Raw genomic sequence first — 15220 nt, 5'->3', positions numbered from 1 at the left:
AGAGATGATGAACTGCCTGCCTTTGGGCCCCGTTTGAATGCGAAAACATTTTATTTGCTCCACAATACTTGACCCACATAGTTTTGAAGAGTTGAATTCATTGCCGAATCAAAAATATTTTCTTGTCATGCAGTCAAAATGTTTTTTCATTTGTTTTTTGACCTTCAGAATCAACATAGCAAAGAAAAAACCTAAAACCTATCTAAACAAGGCCAAAAGAACAAAACTTTTTTTTTTAATAAACAGAATTAAATTGTTTAGTTCTTAAAAGAGGAAACAATTAATGGGATGAGGAGTGCTTTCTAAAATACATGAAATTCAGAAAACAAAATTCATAAAACCACAAAAGAACTTGTATGGCAAAAATAATGGAAAACAGTTAAAATATATGATAAAGAGATGGTTCCTTTAATATATAAAGAGGTTAATAAGAAAGATAAATATAAATAACAGGTAATGCTAGGAAAAAGTGTACAAATGATCAATAAAATTAAGAAGTGTTATTTTAAGGTATATCAAATTACCAAAATTAAATAATAACATTAACACCCAGGGCTGGCCAAAGTGTAGGAAAACGTACCTATGTTGTAGATGGGAATATAAACTGGCAGAAGCTTTTTGGAGGGCATTTTGCTGACAGCTTTTAAAAATGCTAATCAAGCAATGATACTGTAAGTTTAATGATTATAGTCACAAAGCTCACTAAGATGTAGTTATAAGAATTGTCATTACAGCATTGTTCATAACAGTAAAACAAAGAACAAACCAGGACCAACCACAATATCCCTTAAGTAGAGGTTAGTAAATAATCTTATGTCTAAAAACTGCAGCCATTAAAATACAGAAAGATGTAGATTCACTATTTAGTGGTAAAAACAACAGTGCATAGTAGTGTGAAATTACTTCTGTAAAATTTTTGAAAGGATATATACTTAGATTTTTCTTTTTTTCCCCCATATACAAGAAATTTAACTCCTTTGGAGAGAGGGATTAAGAAATTTGGGACCCAGAGTGTAGAGAAGATTTTTTGCTTTTCATTCTTTTCTGTGTTGTTTCATTAAAGAAACCATGTGCCTGTGTTATTTTTCACACATATTTTTTATTTTTTAAAAATTTAAGGTAAATGAAACTATAGTCAAAAACTACCAAAATCATGTTCTACGTAAAGCTCTGATACTGGCTATTTGTTTTGTAGTTTATTGATTTTTTTTTTCCCCCTATAGAGACAAGGAGGGGTATATAGGTTCTGTTAGCTTTGTGGTTTGAATAAAGTGAAAGCTGTAAAGTATGGATAAACAAATTATTTGAGATTCATCAATTCCCCACGCCACACATACCTTCCCTTAGTCCCTAATTACTAGTCCCTAATTACCTAATCATCCTATAGTTTTGAAGATATTTAAGGTCTCATCCCAATTTTAAAGCAGAAGAACTGGAATCACAGAAGAGTTAAGGTGACAGAATTGTAACTCCAGCTTCCACTGTAGAATTTGTTGGAGAAACATGTTTGTGAAATGCTAGATTAGGGACCAGAGGGTTGTGGTAAGTATAAATTACTGCAGATAACCTGATTTGATGTTAAATGATCTATATAATTTGAAAGTACCAATAGGTGTTAAGATTTTGCTATTCATTGTCTACTTGTTCTAGGCATGATTTCTCTTTCCTCATCATATTCCAGAAAGCTTTCCAACATCTCTCAATTCTTAGGATTGGGTTTTCTTTCCTCCCAAATCACAGATGTTTTCCCACCCCGTGAAATCTAGTGACGGCTGGCCAGAGAATAATTGCAATTGTGTTGTTCTGAAGGAAATCCTTTCTTAACTGCCAGGAATTTCAGGCTCCAAACGGGTGGGGAATGGGGCATTGGCACCCTGCCATGTAATTGCCTTCTTTTCCCTTTCGCCATCCGAAGGCGACTGGCTGGAGCCCAAGGGTAAAACCACAGCTTCCCAAGCCTGGAGGTTCAGACTAGTCATTTCTCCTCCATACAGACCTCTTTTAAACCATAATCTAGCTGAACTTTAATGCCTTCCAAAAGGAGAAATCATCAAAACTCCATTGATCACAACAGTGTTATAAACACTGTCATGAAACCTTTTCCTTCATCTAAACCAGAGTTTGGTAAACTTTTCCTGCAAAAGATCAGTAAATATTTTAGGTTTCACAGACCAGTGCTCTCTAATGCAAGTACTTAACTCTTCCACTGTAGTGCAAGAACAGCCAGACGATATCTAAACAAATGAGCATTGCTGAGTTACCATAAAATTTTATGAATACTGAAATTTTAATTTCATCTAAATTGTACGTGTAACATAAAATAATTTTTTTCCCCAGTCATTTAAAAATGGGAACACCATTCTTAGCTCACGATCCATTCAAAAACAGGAAGCCAGCACTAGTTTGTTGACCCCTGATGTAAACCACTGGTTTTCAAACTGCTTTGGCAAGTTTCTGAGGGGAGGAAGAGTTGTGGGAGGGGCAATCCCCACTCAGGCTTCCACTGGAGCCATCCACTCCTTTTCTGTCTTAAATATTGGACTCCTAGGGTTCGCTGTGTGTTTTTTTTAATAAAAAAAAATTGAAGTATAACTGACATATTAGTTTCAGGTGTACAACATAGTGGTTGGACATTTATATATAATTTGAAATGCTCAACATGATAAGTCTAGTTACAATCTGTGAACATACAAAGTTATTATAATATTATTGACTATATTCCTTCTGCTGTACTTTTCATCCCTGTGACTTATTTTATAGCTGTAAGTTCGTACCCTCCCAGGTTTTGTTTTATTTAAAGAAAAGGTTTTATAGCCAGAAATTTAAGTCACTGATCTAACCACAATCTCCTTTTTGTAACTTTAGCCTGTTTTCTCTTGGTCTTCTCTCAGTGGAAATGGAGAATAGATTGTTACCTAGTTCATTTTAAGGGGGCTCTCAAGAAATAATCAACAATTTCATCTTAAATAAACTTTGTCCTTTCATCTACCTAGTAAGTCTGCTATATTCTGCCAGTCCTTTACTTTGTATTTGCAACCTTTCCCTCCAAGTTCTCAAAGTCCTACAAAATTCTACAAAGTGAAATAATAAATCATAAGGAAGAACACCTTGCTTTGTATCCCCGCATCTTTAGCATTTAGAGTGGCAGAAGCACTATGGCCAGGGGGGAAGAGCCCAGATTGTGCTACAAGTAAGAAACAAGTGGCAAGGCAAAGGAGACTGTGCTTGAAGTCTAATCTGAGAACTAAGGAAGTCCTGAGGTCAGAATCCAGAAAGATCTTGAATGAACAAGCAACAAAGTGAGAAGTGAAAGCAAGCAATTTAGTATAGGTGCCATGAGCAATACAGGGGTGTCTAAAGATCATCTCCTGTGCCTCTTTTATATGTCAATAATACATGTTCATCATAGCAAAAAAAAAAATACATACTGAAGAGAATTAAAATCACTCATAATTCTTTGACTGGATCTATACTGTTGGAACTCAACCAAGAATTAGGAGAAGTGCAAGTTGTAGCGCTCCAAAATCTTACGACTACAGACTATCTACTGTTAAAAGAACATATGGGATGTGAACAGTCCCCAGGAATGGGTTGTTTTAATTTGTCTGATTTCTCTTTGACTGTTCAAGTTCAGTTGGACAATATCCACCATATCATAGATAAGTTTTCACAAATGCCTAGGGCGCCTAACTGGTTTTCTTGGTTTCACTGGAGAAGGCTGGTAATTATAGGTCTGCTTTGGTTATGTAACTATATTCCTATTATGTTAATATGTGTATGCAGTTTAATTAGTAGTTTAAAACCTATACATGCTTAAGTTACAAGTGGTAAAGATACCTCAAGACAAATACTGGGCATAAAAGCCACAGGGCATAAATCTGCAAAGAAGTAAAAAGCTAACCTTTTCAAACAATATTGCCTGTCTCTCACTTACCAACTTTACATTTCCCTGTATGGTCCCAGAAGATGACCGGTTAGCCAGAGACGGGTAAGATTCCTCAAGGGAGGAACAACCTAAGACAGGCACAGTCGCAGGGGGGCCATCAGGTGAGAAATTGGGGATCAACAGAGGTGAGGCTTAGAACCTCACCCCCCCCTGTTTTGAGAGAAATCTTCTGCATCCGTGGATGTTTTATTGCCCTTGTCTAGCTTGGATTAACACTTAGTCTACAGGCACACACCTGATCATCTAAATTTGCTCTCTTACAGCACTAAACTATGTTTTCTACCTTTATCTTGCATCTACCTACCACTTCAGCATTTTATTAAATAATAATAATAATAAGGGAGAAATGTGGGATTCACATATAAATCAAGTATAAAAATCAAACGAATATTCATATTTGACCTGATTGTTTATAGTTCATAATATGTGATCAAAACTGAAAGTTTCTGTGATGACTGCCCTTGTACTGTTCACCATGTAAGAACTTGTTTGTTATGCTTCAGAAGATTGGAGACTGACGAGAATTAGGCTTGGGGTGGATTAATGATTGTACATTGAGCATTGAGTCCCCTATACAGAATTTTATTGTTGTTAACAACCATTTGATCAATAAATATGAGAGATGCCCTCTCAAAAAAAAAAAAAAGATATAAAGCTCTTCATATAGTGAAGCTTTTGATATTTTGTCTGAAACGCATGTTGCAAATGATTTTTCCAGTTTTTTAATTGTCAGTATTATGGGGTTTTACATAAGTCTTTGTTCAGTATTAGTCGTATCTATCATTATTCTTTCTTACAGTTTATTTTGCTTTTATACATTGAGAAGCCTTTATCCCAAATTTTTCTTCATTTTTATTTCCTTTTAAGCATCTCTTTTTTTCATTAAGGAGTTTATTTAAATAAGTGACTTCAAAAGATGTATTACTTTATCCTATCCATAAATAAAATGGAAGAAAAGAAAAAAAAATCACTCATAATCCTGCCACTCAGAGATAATAACTTAAAAATTTGGTGGGTGTCCTTCTAAAACTTTTTCTATGAACATATGTTTGCATAAGTTTTATATGCTCAGTATTGCCACTCAAATTCACCACATGTCAAAAAAATTTCATCTTCCCTGATTCTACTTTACTGACATCCATTGCCCATTTCAAAACCTAGGAGTTCCTGACCCCCCTGGAGCTCCCTCACCACTAACCCATGTAACAACCAACTCTCCATTTTAGCTCTTCTCTTCTGGAATTCGGAATAGTCACACTCTAACCCATTCCTTCTAAAGCCTGAATCTCATATTTAAGCAAATATAGTACATGCTTTTTTCTAAAGAGAGTCTTTACATTTCATAACTAAAAACCAGGTTCCCTAGAACAGAATGGGTATGTCTCTGCCAGGTAATATTCTCTTACCTGCTAGACACCTAGAAATTGTCATTGTCATGGAAACCAATAAACCTTGGTACAAGGCCGTCTTGGTCCCTATGAAGTCAGTTATCTGTATTTGAGAGTTGAACTCCAGAGATAGAAGGGATGCAGCCCAGCTCCAAAATGAGTTATAGAAGTTCTTGAGGCTGAGTAGACCTGGTAATAATTCAGAATCTAAGGACTATTTGGAAATGGAAACCAACATTGGCTCCTTTTCCTTACAACCTGAGAAACTCGAGAGAAGATATCCCTAGATGAAAGGTTCTGCTCTGCTAGTAACAGGTTACATTTATTGAGCACATACTGTGTACCAGGCACAGTGCTGAGAGCCTTGTTTTCATGATGCCTTTTATTCCTCATCCCACCACTCTTAATGAGACGTGTATCAGAAGAGGAAAGGGAGGCTTTAGCCATTATGCTAAGTACTTGGACTAAGATCAGATAGAAAATACAGGAGCTGGGATTGGAGCCCAGGCTATGAAACATCAGAGTACTAATGCTTAAGGTATTGGGTCCTGCTGTTCATATCCAAGATTCCTCAGTGAGGACAGGATCAGAGAACATAAAGGTACCCGGATGGATAACCCCCTTAGTCTTGTGGACGCTAGAGCCCAGGGCTAAACCCCACTCCAAAGAGAGTGGAATTCTTTGTGCACTCTTGGTAGGAATGTAAATTGATGCCAAAACTACGGAAAACAGTATGTAAGTTCCCCCAAAATTAAAAGTTTCTAATGCCATGTGACCCAATAATTCTACTCCAGGGAATTTGCCCAAAGAAAACAAAATCACTAATTCAAAAAGATACATGCACACCTGTGTTTATTGCAGCATTATTTACAATAGCCAAGATATGGAATCAACTTAAGTGATATGTGAATGGAGAAAAAAGATGTACTACATATATACAAGGGAATATTACTGAGCCATAAAAAGGAACAAAATCTTGCCATTTGTGACAACATGGATAGATCTAGAGGGTATTATGCTAAGTGAAATAAGTCAGAGAAACATAAATACTGTATTATCTCATTTATATGTAGAATCTAAAAAATAAACCAACTAACAAAACAGAAATAGACTCACAAACGAAGAATAAACTAATAGTTGCCATAGGATAGGTCAAAGGAACAAAAAGGGCAAACTTCCAATTCTAAAATAAATCACAAGGATGAGAAGTGCAACATAGTTGGCAAAACTGGACAGCTATATGTAAGAGAATGAAACTGGATTATTGTCTAACCCCATACACAAAAGTAAACTCAAAGTGGATCAAAGACCTGAATGTAAGTCATGAAACAATAAAACTCTTAGAAGACAACATAGGCAAAAGTCTATTGAATATAAATATGAGCAACTTTTTCTTGAATGCGTCTCCTCGGGCAAGGGAAATAAAAACAAAAATGAACACATGGGACTGCATCAAGCTAAAAAGCTGTGCAGCGAGGGACAACATCAGCAGAACAAAAAGGCATCCTACAGTATGGGAGAATATATTTGTAAGTGACAACTGACAAGGGGTTAACATCCAAAATATATAAAGAACTCACACCTCAACACCCAAAAAGCAAATAACCCAGTTAAAAAATGGGCAGAGGATATGAACAGACACTTCTCAAAAGAAGAAATTCAGATGGCTAACAGGCACATGAAAAGATGCTTCACATCACTAATTATCAGGGAAATGAAAATTAAAACCACACTGAGATACCACCTCACATCAGTTAGGTTGGCCACCATCCAAAAGACTAGGAACAACAAATGCTGGCTAGAATGTGGAGAAAGGGGAACCCTCCTACACTGCTGTTGGGAATGTAAATTAGTTCAACCATTGTTGAAAACAATGTGGAGGTTCCTCAAAAAACTTAAAGTATGTTATGCACCACTATTTACAATAGCGAAGATATGGAAGCAACCTTCAGCCATAAGAAATAAACAAATCCTACCATTTGCAACAACATGGATGGCTCTAGAGGGTATTATGCTCAGTGAAATAAGCCAGTCAGAGAAAGACAAGTACCCAGTGATATCCCTCATTTATGGAGTATAACAATGAAGCAAAACTGAAGGAGCAAAACAGCAGCAGATTCAGGGACTCCAAGAAGGGACTAGTGGTTACCAAAGGGGAGGAGTGGGGGAGGGAGGGAGGAGGGGATTGAAGGGTATTATGATTAGTACACATGGTGTGGGGGGGGTCATGGGGAAAACAGTGTAGCACAGAGAAGACAAGTAGTGACTGTGGCATCTTACTACACTGATGGACAGTGACTTCAGTGGGGTATGTGGGGAACTTGATAATATGGGTGAAGGTAGTAACCACATTGTTTTTCATGTGAAACCTTCATAAATGTATATCAAAAAAAGTACAACATACAGAATACAGTAAAAAATATATCTTTGGTGACAAATTGTAACTATACTTATTACATTGAGCATTTAGTAATCTGTATAACTGTCAAATTACTGTTATATACCTGAAAGCAATATAATATTGTTTATCAACCATACTTCAATAAACAATAAAAAGAGAGTGAAATTCCTCAGGCCAAACGGTTACCCAAAGCTTCTGTGTTTTAACTAAAGTGTGAACCATCCATAATAGAATAAGCCAGTCTGGGCTGTTGAAGAGACTGGGGAGTTAGCTACCCTAGAGAGTGAGGCCAAAACCTGCCAGTTACCCAGTCTGTGACCGCTGCTGTCAGTGCAAGTTCTTTACCTACCACTTATCTCTTAATTTAACAATCTGTGTGCAGAGTTAACAGAAACCTTTGGGGTTCTGGAAATCAGTGTCATCAGATATAGCACTGTCTTCAACAATAAATTATCCTTGCAAGCTACCAGATGCCTAAATTTCAGTTATACTTTCATTCAGCAGCTCTTCATTGAGTACTGAACATGTCTCAGACACTGTGTCAGGTACTGGGGGTGTAGTGGTGAACAAGAAAAGCCAGAGCCTCTGTTTTCATGGCGCATGGAGGAGAAAGCAGGAGGTAAGTAGGTAATTCGCAACAAAGTACGAGGAATGATGTGGTGAGAAATTACAGGACTCTAGGAAAACACAGCAGAGACTTTCCCATCTAGAGGTCAGAACATGTCTCCTTGGTGAAGTAACTTAAGCCCAAACCTAAAGAAATAGGTGTTCACCAAGTGAAAGGGGTAGTAAAAGAAGGTAGCTCAGGGAAGGATGTGGAGAAGCTGCCAGAGGAGGTGAGGTCAGCACTTGAAACAGGAGTTAGGGGCCAGGAAGAGGTTTTTTTGCTTTATGAGATGGAAGAGAAAATAAATGAGAATAAAATATAAACAATTTCAAATGGTAAATTTTAATAAAATGTACATGAAAAAAGTTACCCCTACAAAGAAAAGTGAACGATCATGTTAGTCTCCTGCTTGTAACTCTTTAACAGCCTCCCATGAGATGAAAATGAAAATTCACTGGGACCTACAAAGTCCCAGGACTCTGCTTATCTCTCTGGCATTATCTCCTTTTGTTCTGTTCTCCGATCACAGCCTTCCAGCCACATCCTGGAGCACTTTAAGCTCATTCCTGCCTCAGGGCTTCAGGACTTCTGGTTTCCTCTGTCTGAAATACTCTACCTCCAATTTACCAGGCTGATGGCTCATTCCGGGAGTAGTACATACATTATCTCCTCAAAGGAGCCTTCCCCAGCCACCTTCCTAACATTTCTGTCATCCGTCCCCCTATCCAAAACTATTCAGTGTCTCAGTTATTTACTACCCCATCTGTGTCTGCCTTCTGCAGTGGACTGTAAATCCCCCAAGAGCAGGATCTATTTCAGCATTTGCATCACTCTGTCTCCTGCACCTAATTCAGTATGATATGCTCAATAGTTTTTGAATGAATAAATGAACAAATAAGGAAGGAGTTTGTGGCCAGCGAGCACATAAGTGAAGGAAGTGGAGTAGTGATGATGACAGGTCCGAGTGTACAAGTGGGTGTGAGTCCCTGAAGAGCAGCAGAGGCAGTTCTTTGAATGATGAATGAAGAAAGCAGATGTCTAGGAAGCATGGAACAATGACGATGCATAGGAGAAAAAGACAGTTCCTATTGTTTCCCTATTCCCTCCTTCCCTTGAAAGCTGGAAAAACAGCTGTCAGAGGTTAAGGCATTTGCTTCTACTCATCCTTGGAAACCATTGAAACTGTGTTTGAATCTGCTTCACTCCTAGAGTACAGAAGCTGGAAAAGAATGGCCCAAGGGACTCAAAATCCTGACTTTGATTCATAAACATGTAAAAAAGAAGAAAGATGGAAGGAAGGAAGGAGGGAAGGAGGGAGGGAAGGAAGGGAGGGAGGGAGGGAAAGAAAGAAAAAGAAATTATGGTTATGACCTAACTATAGTCAAGAAATCTCTGTTATTTCCATCGGTTTAGTATTAATGGGAGTCTTTTATCTTCAGAACTTCGTACTTGTGCTGCCAAGCCGAGGAAGGAAAACGTGGAAAGCTCTGTCTGCATAATTACCCCCCTGCTGGCCCTCCCCAAATTCAGAGCTCCTGCTTGAAGGCTCACCCCTGGTTCTAAGAGGCCCCAGGCTAGCATGAGAAAATTAGTGGGAAAATGTTCCTTTAGATGTCAAATCCACAGCTTCAACCAGAAAACAGGGACAGATGAATAACGCCCCAGGCAAGGGCAGGCAGGCCCTTATGTTGCTTTTATGAACATTCTAAAAATTTCTTCATAAATGCTTAGCCTAGAATTCTTAGATCAAATGCTAATATCTTAAAATGCAATTTATAAAATTAAGGGATCTTTCCAAGTGTACCTCACCCTCAGCTGAGGTGCCGAACCACTTTCAAGGGGGAATAATTTACTTAAAAGTGTATTTTACAGCCTGTGGCTCCCTCCAAAGAATTATCTTTTCTCCCATTCACTTCAAGAATTTTTAAAATAAAAGTTTTAATTTTAGTATAATTTCAGATTCACAGAAAAGTTGCAAAGATAGTACAGAGTGCGCATAAACCCCTCCTCCAATTTCTCCTATTGTTAACATCTTGTAATTATTACAGGACATTTGTCAAAGTAAGGAACCAGCATTGATCCATTACAATTAACTAATTCCACATTATTTGGGTTTCATTAGTTTGTTTCCTAATGTCCTTTTTCCTTTCCAGATTCCATCCAGGACAACATACTGCACTGAATCATCATGTATGTCTCTGTAGGTTCTCTGGGCTGTGACAGTTTCTCAGATTTCCCTTTTTTTTTTTTTTACCACTTTGATAGTGGGGAGTACTAGTTAGATATTTTATAGGATGTCCCTGAAGTTAGGATTGTCTGCTGTTTTTCTCACAATTAGATTGTAATTATGGGTTTTTGGGAAAAACACATCAGAGGTGAGGTGCCCCTCTCATCATCTCAGGTGACATCATTGGTGAAATTAATCTTCCTCTCTTGGTTAAGCTACTAGGTTTCTCCACTATAAAGTTACTATTTCTTTCTTTCTGTAATCTATTCCTTGGAAGCAAATCATTAAGTCTAGCTTACTCGTCAAAAAGGTCTAGGGGAACAGGGCGTTGGGAAGAGTGGAGATTAAGCTCACCTGCAAAAGCTCGTATCTACATTTATTAAATGGAATTCATCTATCAAGAAGATTTGTTTCTTCTACCCTATGGATTTATTAATTAACTCATTTCTATCTCTATGGACTTGTATCTACTAATTTTTACTTTGAGTTACAATCCAACACAATGTTATTAATTATGTTACTTATATTCCAGCTTGGGTTATATGGAGTTCTTTCAGGCTGGTCCTTGTGTCCCTTTGAATGTTTCTGTTTTTATATCAATTTTAAAACACACAAAGGAAAGATAATCACTTATCTTCTGAGGCACTTTATTCTTAACTTTAATAACATGGACTTGGCAATCCTCCAGTGAGTCCAGAGAGATTTCATTTTAAAAGACGTTTTTATGATGTGATTATACTTCTATTATGTCATGGTTTATCTTTAACTCTGATTTTTTTTCACTTGTTCAAAAATTTAAACTAGTAATCTGAGTTTATTACAGAAAAATTAGAAAATTCAGATAAAAAGCAAAAGAAATTACCCATTACCTCACTATCCAGTGATAAGTACTATTATACCCTGTTGTACTTTTGTCCTTTCCAGGACATGTATGTGTTTATGTCTGTTTATTACTTCCCAGCATTGTTAACATCTTTCCCATATCATTACATACACTTATTGGATGTTTAACTTGTTTTCTGCTTTTTTGCTTTTATAAACATCCTTGTATGTATACGCTTTTTAATTTTTTTTCAAAATAAGAAAACATTTCTTTTGGAGTGCAAGGAAAAATTCATTTACTTTTTCAATTCTGGCTTTGCTAAGGTAGCAAGGGAAAAATGGTTACCTGAATTTTAAAGTGGTCATAAAACTTTTCTCAGCACTATATTTGTCCTCTCAGAGCTATTTATATGAAACCAGCCTTTTTCTAATGCTCATTTCTAACATAGATACAGTCAAGTTTGGTTAATGGTAATGGGTACAGAGTCTTCCAGAGACTGCAGCAATGATATTGCATGAAGATTTCTAGAATTTGTTTTTTCACTATATAGACAGAAATATATTTCAGATTGTTCACCATACCAGTTTACCAGAACCCAAGCTAGATTTTGAGAGAGGAATCTATTTGAACGGTGTGGGGACAAGCACTGCCTGCTTGAAACCTTTCGTCCTAGAATGTTGGAACACATGGCCCCCTTCTTTGGGCTGTATGCTAAATATATAGTATATTGATGGCCTGGGGCTGGACAAATCCAGGCCCACTTATCTAAGGAAATGTCTTATTGGGATGTAGACCCCTCTGAGAAAGGTTTTGTTCTTTGGGGCACTGAACACACACGAATGATCCTTCTACCAAAATACATAGTATAGTCATAAATCCCATGCCCTTTTTGGCATGTACATAGATAGTCTTGCCTCTGGCAGACATGTAGTCTTTGTCTCCTCACCCCATATAAGCAGTTCCCTCTTTGTTCACAATAGTGGTGTGCACCTCGTCCAGCCGGTGCATCTGGACTCCCTGTGCATAAGTCCCAGTAAACTCTCTTGTCTCCTATGCCCATCTCAGGATCTTTTCTTCAGTTTCAAGTACTTTCCCATCACAACTTGCCCAATTGAGCATGTGATTGGACTTGTGATCATACAGAGATGCAAATTTATTTGAAATTGAAAGAAAAATAAATCACTTATAATTTTACTTTTAAAATGCATATACTGTGTGTGTGTGTGTGTGTGTGTGTGTGTGTGTGTGTGTGTGTGTGTGTGTGTGTGTGTGTAAAATTTGTACCATAGCAACTAAGCCAAGGATTTGCAAAGGTCTTGGTCTTCTTGAAATCATTCAGCTTGATTTTTAATTTTATTTTTGGTGTCTACTGTATAGGCTGCACTATGGTAAATATCAAAGCAGTTGAAAAATGACCCCTTCTTATGATATAAAATTGGAGGCAGGAGACATAAGTCTAAAGCAATATATAATTAAATGTTACAACAAAATATATATATATAGGGGTATGTAAATTCTGAAGGGATTCCAAAGACAGAAAAATAATTTCAGACTTAGCTTATGTTGGTGTCACATGATTGGGTACATAAGGCAGAGACGACTTGGTGCCCACCAATAATTGTGTTCTTCTCTTCTTCCTGGCCCACAGTCAGGATCCATTTTCCAGCCTTGGGTACAATTAGGTGTAGTCATGTAGCTGCATTCTAGCCAATGGAATGTGAGCAGGAGGGGCAGGCACCACTTCTAGGTCCATAAAAACCTACCAAACACAATCCTCACTTGTTTACCATCCATTCTGCTGAATGGGGAGGACTTTGAGGAAAAAGAAAAGGGTGGAGCCACAAGATGGAAAAAGCCTGGGTCCTTCAAAGATTATATGGAAATAGAGCCCCTTCCCCTCCCTGTCCTACCTCCTCCTTTTCCTCTCCCTCTTGTCTTCCCCCTGCTCTTCTTTCCTACTTTTTCCTTCCTCTGAAGGGAAGCCCCTCATCAACTCATCACTGGAACAGGAGAAATAAACTTTTTATTATGTTCGACTATTGGACTTTAAGGACTTATTTAGTACAACAGCTGGAGTTATTTACCTATCTAATACACGATGGTATATACCTGCTGGGTTATTTCCTTGAGATGTTCTTCTCCTTTGAGAGCATTTCTCCTTCTGCACAAATGGGAGTGGCCCTGTGGAACGAAGAATTAACTTTACTCAAACAAAGGTCTGGTCTTTGCCCTCAGCTGCTGGGAAGTGATCTCTAGACCCCGAGAATGTCCTGCTTGATAGGAGTCTCTTAGTTTGCCTAGAGGTTTTAGCCCTTGAATAGTCTAACAGTGTGATTTGTGAAGATGGCTTTGGGCCACACTGATCATTTCTGACTGTGTCTGATCTGGAATCTAAAGATGTTAGCCTGACCTTTGGGAGGGGTGGAGACTAAAGGTCAGCCACATGGGCAGTATGTGATTGAGCCCCAATAACAAACTAGGAGGAAGTTACCGAGTCTTTGACGGCACAGGGAGAGGATGACCAGAAACACCACATTTGAGCTCCTGGACTCTGCCCTGGGTGTCTTTTCCCTTGGATGATTTTAATTTGTATCCTTTCTTTGTAATAAACTGTAGCTGTGAGTGAAATCATTTTCAGTGAGCTCTGTGACTCATCTAGAGAATTGTAAAATCGGGGGTGCTTTTGGGGAACTGTGAACTTGTCGTTGGTGTCAGAAGTGAAGGCAGTCTTGTGGGACTCTTCCCTCTGACCTCACAGGGACCCTTCTGCCCTGGCGAAGGCTAATTGGACCAGAGGTAGGTGAACAACTGAAGCAACATACATCAATCAGATTCTTTCTTCTGGAAATTCGAACTGAGATCTGGTTAGTTGTTTGTTTGTTTTTTAATATACACTCTTATTTTAGTTTCAAGTATACAACACAGCAGTTTAACAATTACCCATATTATTAAATCCTCACCTCCACTAGTACAGCTACTATCTGTCAACACAGGAAGATATTACAGAATCACTGCCTATATTCACCATGCTGTACTACTATTCCCATGACCAACCTATATTATGGTTGAGAATTTTCATGTTCTTTTATCCCCCACAACCTCCCCACCCACCCACCCCAATCCCTCCCCCATGGTAACCACCAGTCACTTCTCAGTGTCCAAGAGTCTACTGCTATTTTGTTCATTCTGTTTTGCTTTGTATTTATATTCCACAAATATGTGAAATCACATGGTATTTGTCTTTCTCCACCTGGCTTATTTCACTAAGCATAATACCCTCTAGCTCCATCCATGTTGTTGTAAATGGTAGGATCTGTTTTCTTTTTATGATTGAATAATATTCCATTGTGTATATGTAGCACATTTTCTTTATCCATTCATCTACTTATGGACACTTAGGTTGCTTCCATTTCTTGGCTCTTGTAAATAGTGCTGCAATAAACATAGGGGTGCATATGTCTTTTTGGAAGATCTGGTTAGTTTTTGTTAGGTTCTTTTTTTTGGAGAGGAAGGCAGAGGCTTTTATTTAAAGATAAAGGGAGAGGACAGAGCTCCTGGCTCAGGCCAGGAGGGGACAAGAGAGTCCCTGTTAGGTTCTTGAACCAGAGTGTTAGGTAAAATTTATATGGCAACACTTTTCCATTAAGAGCACAGAGAGGCAGAGGAGGTTACTGAAATAAAGGAAATTAAAAGATGATTTTAGATATTTATTTAAAGTGTTTGGTCCTAAATACCATAATGTATCCCCATGGGAGATTCAGAGGACCCCACACAGGGGTGATATTATATAGGGACAGTCCTCAGCAATGTGATTTGAAGACCACCAGA

This window comes from Manis javanica, chromosome 12 (assembly GCF_040802235.1).
Source record: "Manis javanica isolate MJ-LG chromosome 12, MJ_LKY, whole genome shotgun sequence".
Lineage (NCBI taxonomy): Eukaryota > Metazoa > Chordata > Mammalia > Pholidota > Manidae > Manis > Manis javanica.
The sequence above is the reverse complement of the archived record's forward strand: the minus strand, read 5'-3'. Positions refer to the sequence as shown.